The sequence below is a fragment of the Oncorhynchus mykiss genome, chromosome 16 (assembly GCF_013265735.2).
Source record: "Oncorhynchus mykiss isolate Arlee chromosome 16, USDA_OmykA_1.1, whole genome shotgun sequence".
NCBI classification, from domain to species: domain Eukaryota; kingdom Metazoa; phylum Chordata; class Actinopteri; order Salmoniformes; family Salmonidae; genus Oncorhynchus; species Oncorhynchus mykiss.
In genome coordinates, this window is record NC_048580.1 from 50511455 (window position 1) to 50528345 (window position 16891).

Here is a 16891-nt window from a genome sequence, read left to right on the forward strand (position 1 = left end):
CTCCGTGTCTCGTTGGCTGTTTATAGACCCTCCTGTTGTTGCAGTGCGGTGCTGCTGTTCCTCCTGCAGTGAGATAGCCCGCGCACAGAACTCTACCTTTTACTGGCAGGTCAGGCACCGGGGCTTTTAGGGCTGAAATAGCCGGGCTAGGCATTCTCCTTTACAGCAGAGTAGAAGGAGCTGGTGATGGTCTTTTATATATTTCTCCTTGGAGTGCCTTGAGTTTACTATGGCACTGCAATCTTCATGACGGCACACAGTTTGCTGTGTTTTTAGGAGTGCTTTTCCACCGGTATTAAGGCTAGTAAACGTCAGCTCCAGGTGGGCCAGGATACGTCACTTCTAGCATTTCCCCAGTACTCTCCAATCCAGCACTCTCAGCATTTATTTGATTGGAGACTTGAAAGAACTGGAATAGCAGGTTATGGGTGACTTTGTGTTTGTTCTGTAGTGTTCTGTGTTTGGTCTTTAGTGTTCTGTGTTTGGTCTGTAGTGTTCTGTGTTTGGTCTGTAGTGTTCTATAGTGTTCTGTGTTTGTTCTGTAGTGTTCTGTGTTTGGTCTGTAGTGTTCTGTGTTTGTTCTGTAGTGTTCTGTGTTTGTTCTGTAGTGTTCTGTGTTTGGTCTGTAGTGTCCTGTGTTTGTTCTGTAGTGTTCTGTATTTGGTCTGTAGTGTTCTGTGTTTGTTCTGTAGTGTTCTATAGTGTTCTGTGTTTGTTCTGTAGTGTTCTGTGTTTGTTCTGTAGTGTTCTGTAGTATTCTGTGTTTGTTCTGTAGTGTTCTGTAGTGTTCTGTGTTTGTTCTGTAGTATTCTGTGTTTGTTCTGTAGTGTTCTGTGTTTGTTCTGTAGTGTTCTGTAGTATTCTGTGTTTGTTCTGTAGTGTTCTGTGTTTGTTCTGTAGTGTTCTGTGTTTAGTATGTAGTGTTCTGTGTTTAGTATGTAGTGTTCTGTGTTTGTTCTGTAGTGTTTTGTGTTTAGTATGTAGTGTTCTGTGTTTAGTATGTAGTGTTCTGTGTTTGTTCTGTAGTGTTTTGTGTTTAGTATGTAGTGTTCTGTGTTTAGTATGTAGTGTTCTGTGTTTGTTCTGTAGTGTTCTGTGTTTAGTATGTAGTGTTCTGTGTTTGTTCTGTAGTGTTCTGTGTTTAGTATGTAGTGTTCTGTGTTTGTTCTGTAGTGTTCTGTGTTTAGTATGTAGTGTTCTGTGTTTAGTATGTAGTGTTCTGTGTTTAGTATGTAGTGTTTTGTGTTTAGTATGTAGTGTTCTGTGTTTAGTATGTAGTGTTCTGTGTTTGTTCTGTAGTGTTCTGTGTTTGTTCTGTAGTGTTTTGTGTTTAGTATGTAGTGTTCTGTGTTTAGTATGTAGTGTTCTGTGTTTGTTCTGTAGTGTTCTGTGTTTAGTATGTAGTGTTCTGTGTTTAGTATGTAGTGTTCTGTGTTTGTTCTGTAGTGTTTTGTGTTTAGTATGTAGTGTTCTGTGTTTGTTCTGTAGTGTTCTGTGTTTAGTATGTAGTGTTCTGTGTTTAGTATGTAGTGTTCTGTGTTTGTTCTGTAGTGTTCTGTGTTTGTTCTGTAGTGTTTTGTGTTTAGTATGTAGTGTTCTGTGTTTGTTCTGTAGTGTTCTGTATTTGGTCTGTAGTGTTCTGTGTTTGTTCTGTAGTGTTCTATAGTGTTCTGTGTTTAGTATGTAGTGTTCTGTGTTTAGTATGTATTGTTCTGTGTTTGTTCTGTAGTGTTCTGTGTTTGTTCTGTAGTGTTCTGTGTTTAGTATGTAGTGTTCTGTGTTTAGTATGTAGTGTTCTGTGTTTAGTATGTAGTGTTCTGTGTTTAGTATGTAGTGTTCTGTGTTTGTTCTGTAGTGTTCTGTGTTTGGTCTGTAGTGTTCTGTGTTTGGTCTGTAGTGTTCTGTGTTTGGTCTGTAGTGTTCTGTGTTTGGTCTGTAGTGTTCTGTGTTTGGTCTGTAGTGTTCTATAGTGTTCTGTGTTTAGTATGTAGTGTTCTGTGTTTAGTATGTAGTGTTCTGTGTTTGGTCTGTAGTGTTCTGTGTTTGGTCTGTAGTGTTCTGTGTTTGGTCTGTAGTGTTCTGTGTTTGGTCTGTAGTGTTCTGTGTTTGGTCTGTAGTGTTCTGTGTTTGGTCTGTAGTGTTCTGTGTTTGGTCTGTAGTGTTCTGTATTTGGTTTGTAGTGTTCTGTGTTTGGTCTGTAGTGTTCTGTGTTTGGTCTGTAGTGTTCTGTGTTTGGTCTGTAGTGTTCTGTGTTTGGTCTGTAGTGTTCTGTATTTGGTTTGTAGTGTTCTGTGTTTGGTCTGTAGTGTTCTGTGTTTGGTCTGTAGTGTTCTATAGTGTTCTGTGTTTAGTATGTAGTGTTCTGTGTTTAGTATGTAGTGTTCTGTGTTTGTTCTGTAGTGTTCTGTGTTTGTTCTGTAGTGTTCTGTGTTTAGTATGTAGTGTTCTGTGTTTGTTCTGTAGTGTTCTGTGTTTAGTATGTAGTGTTCTGTGTTTGTTCTGTAGTGTTTTGTGTTTAGTATGTAGTGTTCTGTGTTTAGTATGTAGTGTTCTGTGTTTGTTCTGTAGTGTTCTGTGTTTAGTATGTAGTGTTCTGTGTTTGTTCTGTAGTGTTCTGTGTTTAGTATGTAGTGTTCTGTGTTTAGTATGTAGTGTTCTGTGTTTAGTATGTAGTGTTCTGTGTTTAGTATGTAGTGTTCTGTGTTTGTTCTGTAGTGTTCTGTGTTTGTTCTGTAGTGTTCTGTGTTTAGTATGTAGTGTTCTGTGTTTGTTCTGTAGTGTTCTGTGTTTGTTCTGTAGTGTTCTGTGTTTGTTCTGTAGTGTTCTGTGTTTAGTATGTAGTGTTCTGTGTTTGTTCTGTAGTGTTCTGTGTTTAGTATGTAGTGTTCTGTGTTTAGTATGTAGTGTTCTGTGTTTGGTCTGTAGTGTTCTGTGTTTGGTCTGTAGTGTTCTGTGTTTGGTCTGTAGTGTTCTGTATTTGGTTTGTAGTGTTCTGTGTTTGGTCTGTAGTGTTCTGTGTTTGGTCTGTAGTGTTCTATAGTGTTCTGTGTTTAGTATGTAGTGTTCTGTGTTTAGTATGTAGTGTTCTGTGTTTGTTCTGTAGTGTTCTGTGTTTGTTCTGTAGTGTTCTGTGTTTAGTATGTAGTGTTCTGTGTTTGTTCTGTAGTGTTCTGTGTTTAGTATGTAGTGTTCTGTGTTTGTTCTGTAGTGTTTTGTGTTTAGTATGTAGTGTTCTGTGTTTAGTATGTAGTGTTCTGTGTTTGTTCTGTAGTGTTCTGTGTTTGTTCTGTAGTGTTCTGTGTTTAGTATGTAGTGTTCTGTGTTTGTTCTGTAGTGTTTTGTGTTTAGTATGTAGTGTTCTGTGTTTAGTATGTAGTGTTCTGTGTTTGTTCTGTAGTGTTCTGTGTTTGTTCTGTAGTGTTCTGTGTTTAGTATGTAGTGTTCTGTGTTTGTTCTGTAGTGTTTTGTGTTTAGTATGTAGTGTTCTGTGTTTAGTATGTAGTGTTCTGTGTTTGTTCTGTAGTGTTCTGTGTTTAGTATGTAGTGTTCTGTGTTTGTTCTGTAGTGTTCTGTGTTTAGTATGTAGTGTTCTGTGTTTAGTATGTAGTGTTCTGTGTTTAGTATGTAGTGTTCTGTGTTTAGTATGTAGTGTTCTGTGTTTGTTCTGTAGTGTTCTGTGTTTGTTCTGTAGTGTTCTGTGTTTAGTATGTAGTGTTCTGTGTTTGTTCTGTAGTGTTCTGTGTTTGTTCTGTAGTGTTCTGTGTTTAGTATGTAGTGTTCTGTGTTTGTTCTGTAGTGTTCTGTGTTTAGTATGTAGTGTTCTGTGTTTAGTATGTAGTGTTCTGTGTTTGTTCTGTAGTGTTCTGTGTTTGTTCTGTAGTGTTCTGTGTTTGTTCTGTAGTGTTCTGTGTTTAGTATGTTGTGTTCTGTGTTTGTTCTGTAGTGTTCTGTGTTTAGTATGTAGTGTTCTGTGTTTAGTATGTAGTGTTCTGTGTTTAGTATGTAGTGTTCTGTGTTTGTTCTGTAGTGTTCTGTGTTTGTTCTGTAGTGTTCTGTGTTTAGTATGTAGTGTTCTGTGTTTGTTCTGTAGTGTTCTGTGTTTGTTCTGTAGTGTTCTGTGTTTGTTCTGTAGTGTTCTGTGTTTAGTATGTAGTGTTCTGTGTTTGTTCTGTAGTGTTCTGTGTTTAGTATGTAGTGTTCTGTGTTTAGTATGTACTGGTAGTGGACGTGAGGTCATGAGTCCAGTCTGGTTCAGGATATTTGATCCTTTTAAATCCCTCAACTCAGGAGGTTTGGAATGAATACTGTACATAGTTACTCTAAGATACTGACACTGATTCTGTCAGAACCACCCGCCTTTTATCACTGTGAGTGACTGTGTCTGGTAAGCTGCACCTGTTACCCCATGAAGCTGTTCCTGTGTGTTTTGGATGTGTGTGTGAGTGTGTGACACAGCGTGTACAGGATGGAGAGGCCTGGCTGTCTGGCTTCTTCAGTGGCCAACTGAATTGAACTGCCATTGAGTCATTGTATCCTTGACGGGGCAGAGCTGCTTTTCCACGCTAATCCTGTTTGACCTAGAAAAAACACAAGTGTGTGTGTGTGTGTGTGTCTGTATCTGTGTGTGTGTGTGTGTGTGTGTGTGTCTGTATCTGTGTGTGTGTTTGTGTGTCTGTATCTGTGTGTGTGTGTGTGTCTGTATTTGTGTGTGTGTGTGTGTGTGTGTGTGTGTGTGTGTGGGCAGCTGTCAGTGAGGTCACTGTGTCAGGCATGGAATGCAGTACAGTATAAATGGAGTGCAGTGTTCTAATCAGTGCCTTGCATGGTGAGCAGAGGCACACTGGACCACAGCAGCAGCCATACAGTCAGCCACACAGCCAGCCAGTCAGCCACACAGCCAGCCACAGTCAGCCACACAGCCAGCCACAGTCAGCCACACAGCCTTACTATTAACAGCCGTATGGCCCCTTGCCCTTATGGCCTCAGACAGCAGTCAGCACACAGCCAAGGACCCCCCCTCCCAGCCTAACAGTGATATCAATCTGTTCCACCTCAACAAGACACTCCATAAACCTTATCAAAACACACCCATCTCACACGCTATCCCCTCCCTGTAAATGAACACAATAACAGCCCACTGAACATGAACCCAATAACGGCCCACTGTCTGCCTCTTCATCCTGTTAAATATTCCCACTTGGGGAATTTAAACCTTAACGTTGAACTTTTTCAACACAAATATGTAAACTGTTGGGAAAGGAACATCATTCCTTATCTCTCAAATTGCAGATTTGGTGTCCTCCTGAGTGGCGCAGCGGTCTAAGACACTGTATCGCAGTGCTATAGGCGTCACTACAGACCCAAGTTCGATCCCAGGCTGTGTTGCAGCCAGCTGCCACCGGGAGACCCATGAATTGGCCCAGTGTCGTCCGGATTAGATGAGGGTTTGGCCGGCTGGGATGTCCTTGTCCCATCGCGCTCTAGCGACTTCTCTGCATGCACGCTGACTTCGGTTGCCAGTTTTACGGTGTTTCCTCCGACACATTGGTACAGGTGGCTTCCGGGTTAAGCAAGTAGCGGGTCAAGAAGCAGTGCGGCTTGGCAGGGCCGTGTTTCGGAGGACGCATGGCTCTCGACCTTCCTGAGTCCATTTGGGAGTTGCAGCGACGGGACAAGACTGTAATTACTAATTGGGGAGAAAAAGGGGTAAAAATTGCCAAATAATAATTGCATATTTGGCAGTTGTATTTTCTTTGCTCATTTTGTCCCTGTCAACTTTTTATTTTCCAGTGAAGACCCCCTCCCTCCCTCCCTGCCTGCCTCCCTCTCTGCCTGCCTGCCTGCCTCCCTCCCTCCCTGCCTCCCTCCCTCCCTCCCTGCTTGCCTGCATCCCTCCCTGCCTCCCTGCCTGCCTCTCTCCCTCCCTGCCTTTATGCCTCCCTCCATGCCGGCCTGGCTCCCTCCCTCCCCCCTCCCTGCCTTCCGCCCTTCCTGCCTTCCCCCGTCCCTGCCTTCTTCCCTCCCTGCCTTCCCCCCTCCCTGTCTTCCCCCCTCCCTGCCTTCCCCCCTCCCTGTCTTCCCCCCTCCCTGTCTTCCCCCCTCCCTGTCTCCCCCCCCCCTGCCTTCCCCCCTCCCTGCCTTCCCCCCTCCCTGCCTTCCCCCCTCCCTGTCTTCCCCCCTCCCTGCCTTCCTCCCTCCCTGCCTTCCCCCCGTCCCTGCCTTCCCCCCTCCCTGCCTTCCCCCCTCCCTGCCTCCCACGTCCCTGCCTTCCCCCCTCCCTGCCTTCCTCCCTCCCTGCCTTCCCCCCTCCCTGCCTTCCCCCCTCCCTGTCTTCCCCCCTCCCTGCCTTCCCCCCTCCCTGTCTTCCCCCCTCCCTGCCTTCCCCCCTCCCTGTCTTCCCCCCTCCCTGCCTTCCCCCCTCCCTGTCTTCCCCCCTCCCTGTCTTCCCCCCTCCCTGCCTTCCTCCCTCCCTGCCTTCCCCCCTCCCTGCCTTCCCCCCTCCCTGTCTTCCCCCCTCCCTGCCTGCCTCCCCCGTCCCTGCCTCCCCCGTCCCTGCCTTCCTCCCTCCCTGCCTTCCTCCCTCCCTGCCTTCCCCCCTCCCTGTCTTCCCCCCTCCCTGTCTTCCCCCCTCCCCGCCTTCCCCCCTCCCCGCCTTCCCCCCTCCCCGTCTTCCCCCCTCCCCGTCTTCCCCCCTCCCTGCCTCCCCCGTCCCTGCCTTCCCCCCTCCCCGCCTTCCCCCCTCCCTGCCTTCCCCCCTCCCTGTCTTCCCCCCTCCCTGCCTTCCTCCCTCCCTGCCTTCCCCCCTCCCTGCCTTCCCCCCTCCCTGTCTTCCCCCCTCCCTGTCTTCCCCCCTCCCTGCCTTCCCCCCTCCCTGCCTTCCCCCCTCCCTGTCTTCCCCCCTCCCTGCCTTCCTCCCTCCCTGCCTTCCCCCCGTCCCTGCCTTCCCCCCTCCCTGCCTTCCCCCCTCCCTGCCTCCCACGTCCCTGCCTTCCTCCCTCCCTGCCTTCCCCCCTCCCTGCCTTCCCCCCTCCCTGCCTTCCCCCCTCCCTGCCTTCCCCCCTCCCCGCCTTCCCCCCTCCCCGTCTTCCCCCCTCCCCGTCTTCCCCCCTCCCTGCCTCCCCCGTCCCTGCCTTCCCCCCTCCCCGCCTTCCCCCCTCCCCCCTCCCCGCCTTCCCGCCTTCCCCCCTCCCTGCCTCCGCCCTCCCTGCCTTCCCCCCTCCCCGCCTTCCCCCCTCCCCGCCTTCCCCCCTCCCTGCCTCCCCCCTCCCTGCCTCCTGCCTTCCCCCCTCCCCGGCTTCCCCCCTCCCCCCCTTCCCTCCTCCCCGCCTTTCCCCCCTCCCTGCCTTCCCCCCTCCCTGCCCTGATTGAGTCTCTGGCCCGACCTCATCCTGCTAAACCGCTGCACTCGTTACTTTAGGACTTTCATGCCAGATTGACTTGTGTTTTGCTGCTGATATGGTGATTCTGCCTTCTCATCGGAAACAATCTCCTGTTATGATGGATTTTTCTGGGCTGGATTGAGAGGCTTGGCCCGGTTTTCATATTAGTATTGCAGCTGGGAAGCTGGGCAATGTTTTCTGACCAATCTCACTGTCCTTTCCTCAATCCCCCTCCTCTCTGTCTTTTACTCCATCCATCCCTCCTCTCTGTCTTTCACTCCATCCACCCTCCTCTCTGTCTTTCACTCCATCCATCCCTCCTCTCTCTTTCACTCCATCCATCTCTCCTCTCTGTCTTTCACTCCATCCATCCATCCCTCCTCTCTGTCTTTCACTCCATCCATCCATCTCTCCTCTCTGTCTTTCACTCCATCCATCCATCCCTCCTCTCTGTCTTTCACTCCATCCATCCATCCCTCCTCTCTGTCTTTCACGCCATCCATCCATCTCTCCTCTCTGTCTTTCACTCCATCCATCCATCCCTCCTCTCTGTCTTTCACTCCATCCATCCATCCCTCCTCTCTGTCTTTTACTCCATCCCCCTCCTCTCTGTCGTTTACTCCATCCATCCCTCCTCTGTCTTTTACTCCATCCATTCCTCCACCTCTGTCTTTCACTCCATCCCCCTCCTCTCTGTCTTTTACTCCATCCATCCCTCCTCTCTGTCTTTTACTCCATCCATCCCGCCTCTCTGTCTTTCACTCCATCCATCCCTCCTCTCTGTCTTTTACTCCATCCACCCCTCCTCTCTATCTTTCACTCCATCCATCCCTCCTCTCTGTCGTTTACTCCATCCTCCCCTCCTCTCTGTCTTTTACTCCATCCATCCCTCCTCTCTGTCCTTTACTCCATCCATCCCTCCTCTCTGTCTTTCACTACATACATCCCTCCTCTCTATCTTTCACTCCATCCATCTCTCCTCTCTGTCGTTTACTCCATCCACCCCTCCTCTCTGTCTTTTACTCCATCCATCCCTCCTCTCTGTCCTTTACTCCATCCATCCCTCCTCTCTGTCTTTCACTCCATCCATCCCTCCTCTCTGTCTTTCACTACATCCATCCCTCCTCTCTATCTTTCACTCCATCCATCCATCCCTCCTCTCTGTCTTTCACTCCATCCATCCATCCCTCCTCTCTGTCTTTCACTCCATCCATCCATCTCTCCTCTCTGTCTTTCACTCCATCCATCCATCCCTCCTCTCTGTCTTTCACTCCATCCATCCATCTCTCCTCTCTGTCTTTCACTCCATCCATCCATCCCTCCTCTCTGTCTTTTACTCCATCCCCCTCCTCTCTGTCGTTTACTCCATCCATCCCTCCTCTGTCTTTTACTCCATCCATTCCTCCACCTCTGTCTTTCACTCCATCCCCCTCCTCTCTGTCTTTTACTCCATCCATCCCTCCTCTCTGTCTTTTACTCCATCCATCCCGCCTCTCTGTCTTTCACTCCATCCATCCCTCCTCTCTGTCGTTTACTCCATCCTCCCCTCCTCTCTGTCTTTTACTCCATCCATCCCTCCTCTCTGTCCTTTACTCCATCCATCCCTCCTCTCTGTCTTTCACTACATACATCCCTCCTCTCTATCTTTCACTCCATCCATCTCTCCTCTCTGTCGTTTACTCCATCCACCCCTCCTCTCTGTCTTTTACTCCATCCATCCCTCCTCTCTGTCCTTTACTCCATCCATCCCTCCTCTCTGTCTTTCACTCCATCCATCCCTCCTCTCTGTCTTTCACTACATCCATCCCTCCTCTCTATCTTTCACTCCATCCATCTCTCCTCTCTGTCGTTTACTCCATCCACCCCTCCTCTCATTCATATATCCTTATGTACATATTCTTTATCCCCTTACACTGTGTACAAGACAGTAGTTTTGGAATTGTTAGTTAGATTACTTGTTATTACTGCATTGTCGGAACTAGAAGCACAAGCATTTCGCTAAACTCGCATTAACATCTGCTAACCATGTGTAAGTGACAAATAAAATTTGATTTGATTTGATTTCTCTGTCTTTTACTCCATCCATCCCTCCTCTCTGTCCTTTACTCCATCCATCCCTCCTCTCTGTCTTTTACTCCATCCACCCCTCCTCTCTGTCTTTTATTCCATCCACCTCTCCTCTCTGTCTTTTACTCCATCCACCCATCCTCTCTGTCTTTCACTCCATCCATCCCTCCTCTCTGTCTTTTACTCCATCCACCCCTCCTCTCTGTCTTTTATTCCATCCATCCCTCCTCTCTGTCTTTCACTCCATCCATCCCTCCTCTCTGTCTTTTACTCCATCCATCCTCTCTCTCTTTCACTCCATCTATCCCTCCTCTCTGTCTTTCACTACATCCACCCCTCCTCTATGTCTTTTACTCCACCCATCCCTCCTCTCTGTCTTTCACTACATCCATCCCTCCTCTCTGTGTTTTACTCCATCCATCCCTCTTCTCTCTCTTTCACTCCATCCATCTCTCCTCTCTGTCTTTCACTCCATCCATCCCTCCTCTCTCTTTCACTCCATCCATCCATCCCTCCTCTCTGTCTTTTACTCCATCCATCCATCCTCTCTGTCTTTCACTCCATCCATCCCTCCTCTCTGTCTTTTACTCCATCCACCCCTCCTCTCTGTCTTTTACTCCATCCATCCATCCTCTCTGTCTTTTACTCCATCCATCCCTCCTCTCTGTTTTTTACTCCATCCATCCCTCCTCTCTGTCTTTCACTACATCCATCCCTCCTCTCTGTCTTTTACTCCATCCATCCATCCTCTCTCTCTTTCACTCCATCCATCCATCCATCCTCTCTCTCTTTCACTCCATCCATCCATCCATCCCTCCTCTCTCTCTTTCACTCCATCTATCCCTCCTTCACTCCAGAAGCCTGTGAATTGCCACCAGAGTAGTGTGAGGTGAACATGATTTGAACTATTAGTTCACTCTCTGTAAGCCTTGTAGAATCATTCTAAATAGAAGTCCTATCTTGTTGAAGTATCTGGCTAAACCTGTTGTCATCTGCCAAAGGGCTTGGCAGTATAACATATTTGACTATATACCTGTATTGATGCATGGACAAGTTTGGGTTTTTACTTTACCTTCTATAATGGAATTTCATGTTTGGTTTGTTAAATGTGATATGCTACTCTGCCTTGTGTACCGTCCATTTTTATAGTTTACGCCGCAACCTGAGTCGTCTGTCTCCGCTCTCTCTCACTCACACCAGACCTAGCCCCGCCCCCTGTCACACAAGGAGCACAGTTATTAATTGAACAGATGGAGCAGCTGCACCCCCACTTTCAAAATAAGGGTGCACCCCCACTTTTTTACCAGAGAATTATCATGATCCATTGGGTCATTTGTCATTGTCTGTATTAAAATAGATATGTCCAATTTCTATATGATATAATGAACAGATTGCATTTTGCACCCTCTCCCCCGTGGCCTCAAGATGAATGGTGTTGACCACAGGAAAGTTTTGCTTTGCTCCGTGTGTCACCATTGTGGTTCAGTGCATTTACAAAGCACTAGTTGCAATGACAAGGCCCCTGCAAAAGAAAACGGTTTATCAATTTTGTTGTGCTGTTGTTACTGTTTGTATTGTTGTATTCATGTCTGATGCACTCGGGGTGTTGTTCCATATCATTTGAGCAGTGTACACCAGGACACATTGCCTGTTAGAACCACAATGAGCACGTCTGATTAGGCTTCACTGTAAGGCAGACTGACTCTGAGTAGCCTTCCATCAGCCTACGAAAGTTTACACCTTTGCAGAAAGCTGCATGTTCGGCCGCTCGCAAGTAGATACTGAGAAATAATCACTAGGCCTAATATTATATGACTCAATCTGTGAAATACATTTGATCCCTGTCACGTGTGTTCCCTCTCCGGCCTCTAGGTCATCAAGCTGCTCGTTATGGAGCACACCTGTCGCCATTGTTACGCGCACCTGCGCGTCATCAGACTCACCTGGACTCCATCACCTCCCTGATTACCTTCCCTATATACAGTGGGCTCCAAAATTACTGGCACATAAACTGGCAATGCACAAACAATACTTAAAAAAATATAAACAATATAATTATGGAGATAAACTCAAAATGCCAACGTGAGAAATACTGTACTTTATTAATGTTTCAATGGAACCAACCAAAATCATACAATTATTTAATACAAAATACATTTCACCAAAATCAAGGTTTCATAATTATTGGCACTCCTCATTTAGTACTTAGTGCCACCACCTCTGGTAAGGATAACAGCATGGAGGCTTTTCCTGTAATGTTTGACAAGGTTAAGGAACAAATTTGGAGGGAATTTGGACCATTCCTCTATGCAGGTCCTTTCAAGAGCCTTCACATTCTTGGGTTTGCGCTTATCAACTGCCCTCTTCAACTTAGCCCACAGGTTTTTGATTGGATCGAGTTCCATCGACTGAGATGGCCATGGTAGAACATTGATTTTGTTGTCACAGAACCATTTCTGTGTGGATCTTGAGGTATGTTTTGGGTAATTGTCTTGTTGGAAAGTCCACATACGGCCAAGTCCCAGCCTTCTGGCAGTGGCAACCAGATTGTCTGATACTTGGTTGAATTCATTATGCCATCAATCTTCACCAGCGCCCCTGGAACTCTGGAATTAAAACAGCCCCAAAACATCACACACCCACCACCATATTTCACCGTGGGTATGAGGTGCCTCTCCTTGTATGCATCTCTGTTTCACCGTGGGTATGAGGTGCCTCTCCTTGTATGCATCTCTGTTTCGACGCCAAACATGCCGATGTTGTATCTGACCAAAACGTTCAATTTTGGTCTCATCTGACCAGGGCACCTTCTTCCAGTCATAATTTAAATGACGTTTTGCAAACTCGATGTGCTTGTGTCTGTGTCTTGGGGTCAGAAAGGGCTTTCTTCTGGCAACCCTTCCAAAGAGCCTGTGGTTGTGGAGGTGGTGTCTGATTGTGCTTTTTGAAACCTGGTGACCCCAAGATGCCACCAAGGCCTGCAATTTTTTCACAGTGATTCTTGGGGATTTTGTTACTTCTCTCACGATCCTCCTCCCTATCCTAGGGGGCAAAATGCTTTTGCGTCCTCTACCTGTGAGGTTTTTGACTGTTCCATATCTTTTGAATTTTTAAATAATTGCCCTGACAGTGCTCAGTGGTATATTCAATAGTTTGTGGATCTTCTTGTAGCCATTATCAGATTTATGAAGGTCTATGACCATCTGTCTCTTTTGAACTGCCAGTTCTTTTCTTTTCTTCATGGTGTTGGATGACAAAGGGATATTGCATTCGTGTTACCTCATTTTTATACCCTAGTGAAACAGGAAGTGATGCAATGGCTCAATATACTTCCTTAACACTTAGATAAACTTAAATAAGTGGAATTTAATTCCTTGTTTAATTTTGGTAGATGTACAATAGTGCCAATAATTGTGAAACCTTGATTTGGAGGACATGGATTTTTAATGAATTAAATCAATACATTATTTTGTTGGGTTCAATAATTACATTTTGTGTTTCTTACTGTCTGAAGTAGCTTGAGAAACATGAAGTAGCTAAGAGAAAACATTTGAATGTAGCCAAAGATTATAGGGTCCCCTATGAAACACCGACCAAAACTTCGGTCCTACCCTGTCACAATAACTTAAAGAAGTTACAGGTCAGTGAGAGCCAGAAATCTTGCTTGTTTGTAGGTGACCAAATACTTATTTTCCACCATCATTTGCAAATAAATGCATTAAAAATCCTACAATGTGATTTTCTGGATTTTTTTTCTAATTTTGTCTGTCATAGTTGAAGTGTACCTATGATGAAAATTTCAGGCCTCTCTCATCTTTTTAAGTGGGAGAACATGCACAATTGGTGGCTGACTGAATACTTTTTTGCCCCACTGTTTATGTTTCACTGAATACACAAAGCTGTAGCCTTAATGTTTATACTGTTGCTTGGGAGTGCATACTGTATGTGTGTGCATACATAAGTGTGTTTGCATATCTGTGAAACATCGATAGAACAGAATGGATAGACATCTCTGCTACAGGTAACTCATCAGGCTGGCAATAAAATCAGTTTTAAAAACAGATAAAACAACACCTCAAGGAACAACGCGGACTGTGAAGAGACACACACACACACACACACATTATTCTTAATACGATTCATTTCTTTATTTCCTGTTTCTTGTTCTTTTTTAAATTGGCCATATTGTTCTTTAGTCATAGTGTTCTTAGTTTACATTTGTGCTGCTGTTCCTGCACATTAGTGTGGTGTATCTTGTCATGTTCTATGTTTTGTGTGGACCGAGGGAAGAATAGCTGCTGCTTCTTCAATAGCTAATGGGGATCCAAATAAAATCATAGAAATGATAAATCATATGCGGTGTGTTCCTGGTGCTGCCTGTGGCTTGCCTCTCTCACACAGACTCCGATGTGACCTCCATGTTAAAGATGCAGTGTGTATAAATTTGCTTAAGTATGAGGCCCCAGTTTTGTGGCCGGTGCTGTAATTGATATGCCACAAGCAATAAATCAGTGTTGGCGCTATGGCTCAGGGGCCATTATCCGAGGAGGCAGGTTGAGCCGAGCCCAGCCGAGCCGTCCGTCCGTCCACAACATAACCTGCCTCAGTCTTCCTCTGGTAACCACTCTGCTCTGCTCTCTGCAGCCAAACCCATTGATGAATTTATTCTGCCTTGCATTTTCTCTGCCATGGACAGCCCTGTGAGTTCAGGTGCATTTCTGACTGACTGCCTGGCTGGCTGACTAAATAACTGACTGACTGGCTGGCTGGCTGACTATATAACTGACTGACTGACTGGCTGGCTGACTATATAACTGACTGACTGACTGGCTGGCTGACTGACTAAATAACTGACTGACTGGCTGGCTGGCTGACTAAATAACTGACTGACTGACTGGCTGGCTGACTATATAACTGACTGACTGACTGGCTGGCTGACTGACTAAATAACTGACTGACTGGCTGGCTGGCTGACTGACTAAATGACTGACTGACTGGCTGGCTGGCTGACTAAATAACTGACTGACTGGCTGGCTGGCTGACTAAATAACTGACTGACTGACTGGTTGACTAAATAACTGACTGACTGGCTGGCTGGCTGACTAAATAACTGACTGACTGACTGGCTGGCTGACTGACTAAATAACTGACTGACTGGCTGGCTGGCTGACTAAATAACTGACTGACTGGCTGGCTGGCTAAATAACTGACTGACTGACTGGCTGGCTAAATAACTGACTGGCTGGCTGGCTGGCTGACTAAATAACTGACTGACTGGCTGGCTGGCTAAATAACTGACTGACTGGCTGGCTGGCTGACTAAATAACTGACTGACTGGCTGACTTGCTGACTAAATAACTGACTGACTGGCTGACTTGCTAAGAGCAGCCATCATCAACATCCTCCGTCTCTCGGGGATTGAAAAGGAATTGTTTTGCCATAAAGAGTAACGACCACTCAGTTCCTATGCTGTTTTCTCCTTTTCCATCCCTCTTCCACTTAAACTTCTCTCTTCCGTCCTTTCTTCTACCTCTGTCTCTCATCCAGACCCTCTTGTTTCTCTTAAAACATCTTAATAGTAACATTGCTGTTGTTAATCTAATTCATATTCTAGCTAGCTGATCTCTTTGCAAGACATGAAACAGTTGCTTTTCACTCAATGTTTTCCAGCTGTTTTTTGTCCTAATTCAGTTAAAGCACTGACATATTCAGTTTTCAGATTCAATCACGGTTCAGGGACAATGGCAAATTAGTTTAAGTGTGGCATTTTGACTGTTTATTTTTTTGTCACAGTGACAGAACGTTGTCATAGTTGTGCACCTGATAGATTCACCTGTGATATATATATAATATCATTTTGATGTCTCCATTTACAGAGAAATTTCTCAGACTAGTGCTCTCGAACCATTGCCTCTGTGTGTTGAGTCACAGATCTGTGATTATAATGGGTACGCATTCATGCTTGTGTGTGTGAATATGAGTGTATGCATGTGTGATCTGAAGCCTTTCATTGCTCTAATTTACATCAGTGAGTGTGGCTTGGCGTGGTGAATGAGCTGAGAGTTGAGACTACGGTGGGTTTTGTGACTCAAACACCAACGCCAGCCATCACACAGTGTGCCCATTGTCTTGATGGGCTGTTGAACAGTGGGTTCATATAGCAGATCGTGATGGCTGATGTAAGACAGGGACTGGGAGTTGAAAGCAGTTATTAACTGTCTGTCTGGGCCTGGAGTGTGAGAGAGAGGCTGAAGGGTGAAAGAGAGGGTTGAGAGAGAGAGGGAACGTAACGGGGTCTCCTAAAGCGGCCCCTTAAGGTCTGAGTGGTGCGGTCAACCTCTTTGTTTTGTTCTTCAAAGCTAAGTTACTGGAATTAATGTAGGTAATTAACAGGTCATTAATGGTAATCTATGGTATTGGTCATTTATACTTGAATAACTTAAAAAAAATATATATATATATTCATATATATTATTCATTTATTATACCTGTGTTCATATTGTGCATGAGTTTCTAGTGGATAGACAATATGGTTCAAGAGAAAATAGTTAACTTAATGAAAAAAGCAACTAATCAGCAATGAAATTATTTCTATCAAATCGGCAACTCTTCCAACTACAGTATTCACTTTTTTCACATCTGCCACCAGTTGGGCACCAACATATTTACAACAAAGACATTTTCACATAGTAAAATAAATAAAAGTGTATAAAAAAATATATCAGAATATATAATGTGAGAAACCTCATATTAAACACCAATAATTTTCTTTAAGTTGATGGTTTATATTTAAGATAATGTTTTACAGTTTTGTCATTCTATTTTATATTGTAAAATCATAATATTTTATTATTTTATATATTTTACATCCGATAAGGCTAGAGGGCCAGAGATAATTACAGACACCTGTGAAAATCTGAAGTACCCAAAAAGGCCACTAGTCATGTGAGAAAATAAAATAAAAACATGAAAGTTACCAAAATTCTGGTAGTTTACTGGAAAACTTCAAGTTACCAGTAATATACCCTCCCTTTGCAACCCTAGTTCTTCATTTCCAATGTAATATTTAATTTATCATCCTGATACTTTTATAGTGTTCGCTTCATCAATTACACAGTAGTGCAATAGAAAAATGAACGTGTATTCTTTTGAAGTCTGCCCCCTCTATATTCAGGCCATACTGACAGCACTGAGAGTTCTCTATGTTTGAGTATAAAGGCACTTTACCTTTACCTAAGTCATTCTTTATTGTGATTGGGTGAACTTTCCTATCCCAGTACCCAGTAGGGGATGTCTTTCTAGCTGTATCTTGCATGTCCGCCTGCTCCAGTGCTGCAGGTGATGGTGATGATGCAGTGAGTGTGTGTAGAATATAAATGAGGACACACCATGGTCTGTCAAATTAAATCAAAGTTTATTGGTCACGTGCACACGGTACAGTGAAA

The 16891-nt window shown here is 45.2% G+C and overlaps 1 protein-coding gene across 2 annotated transcripts in view; it reads left to right on the plus strand.

Annotated features, from left to right (window-relative positions):
- Positions 1–16891, plus strand: part of LOC110492210 (plexin-A1) — a 305959-nt gene that overhangs the window by 21218 nt on the left and 267850 nt on the right. The window lies entirely within an intron of this gene.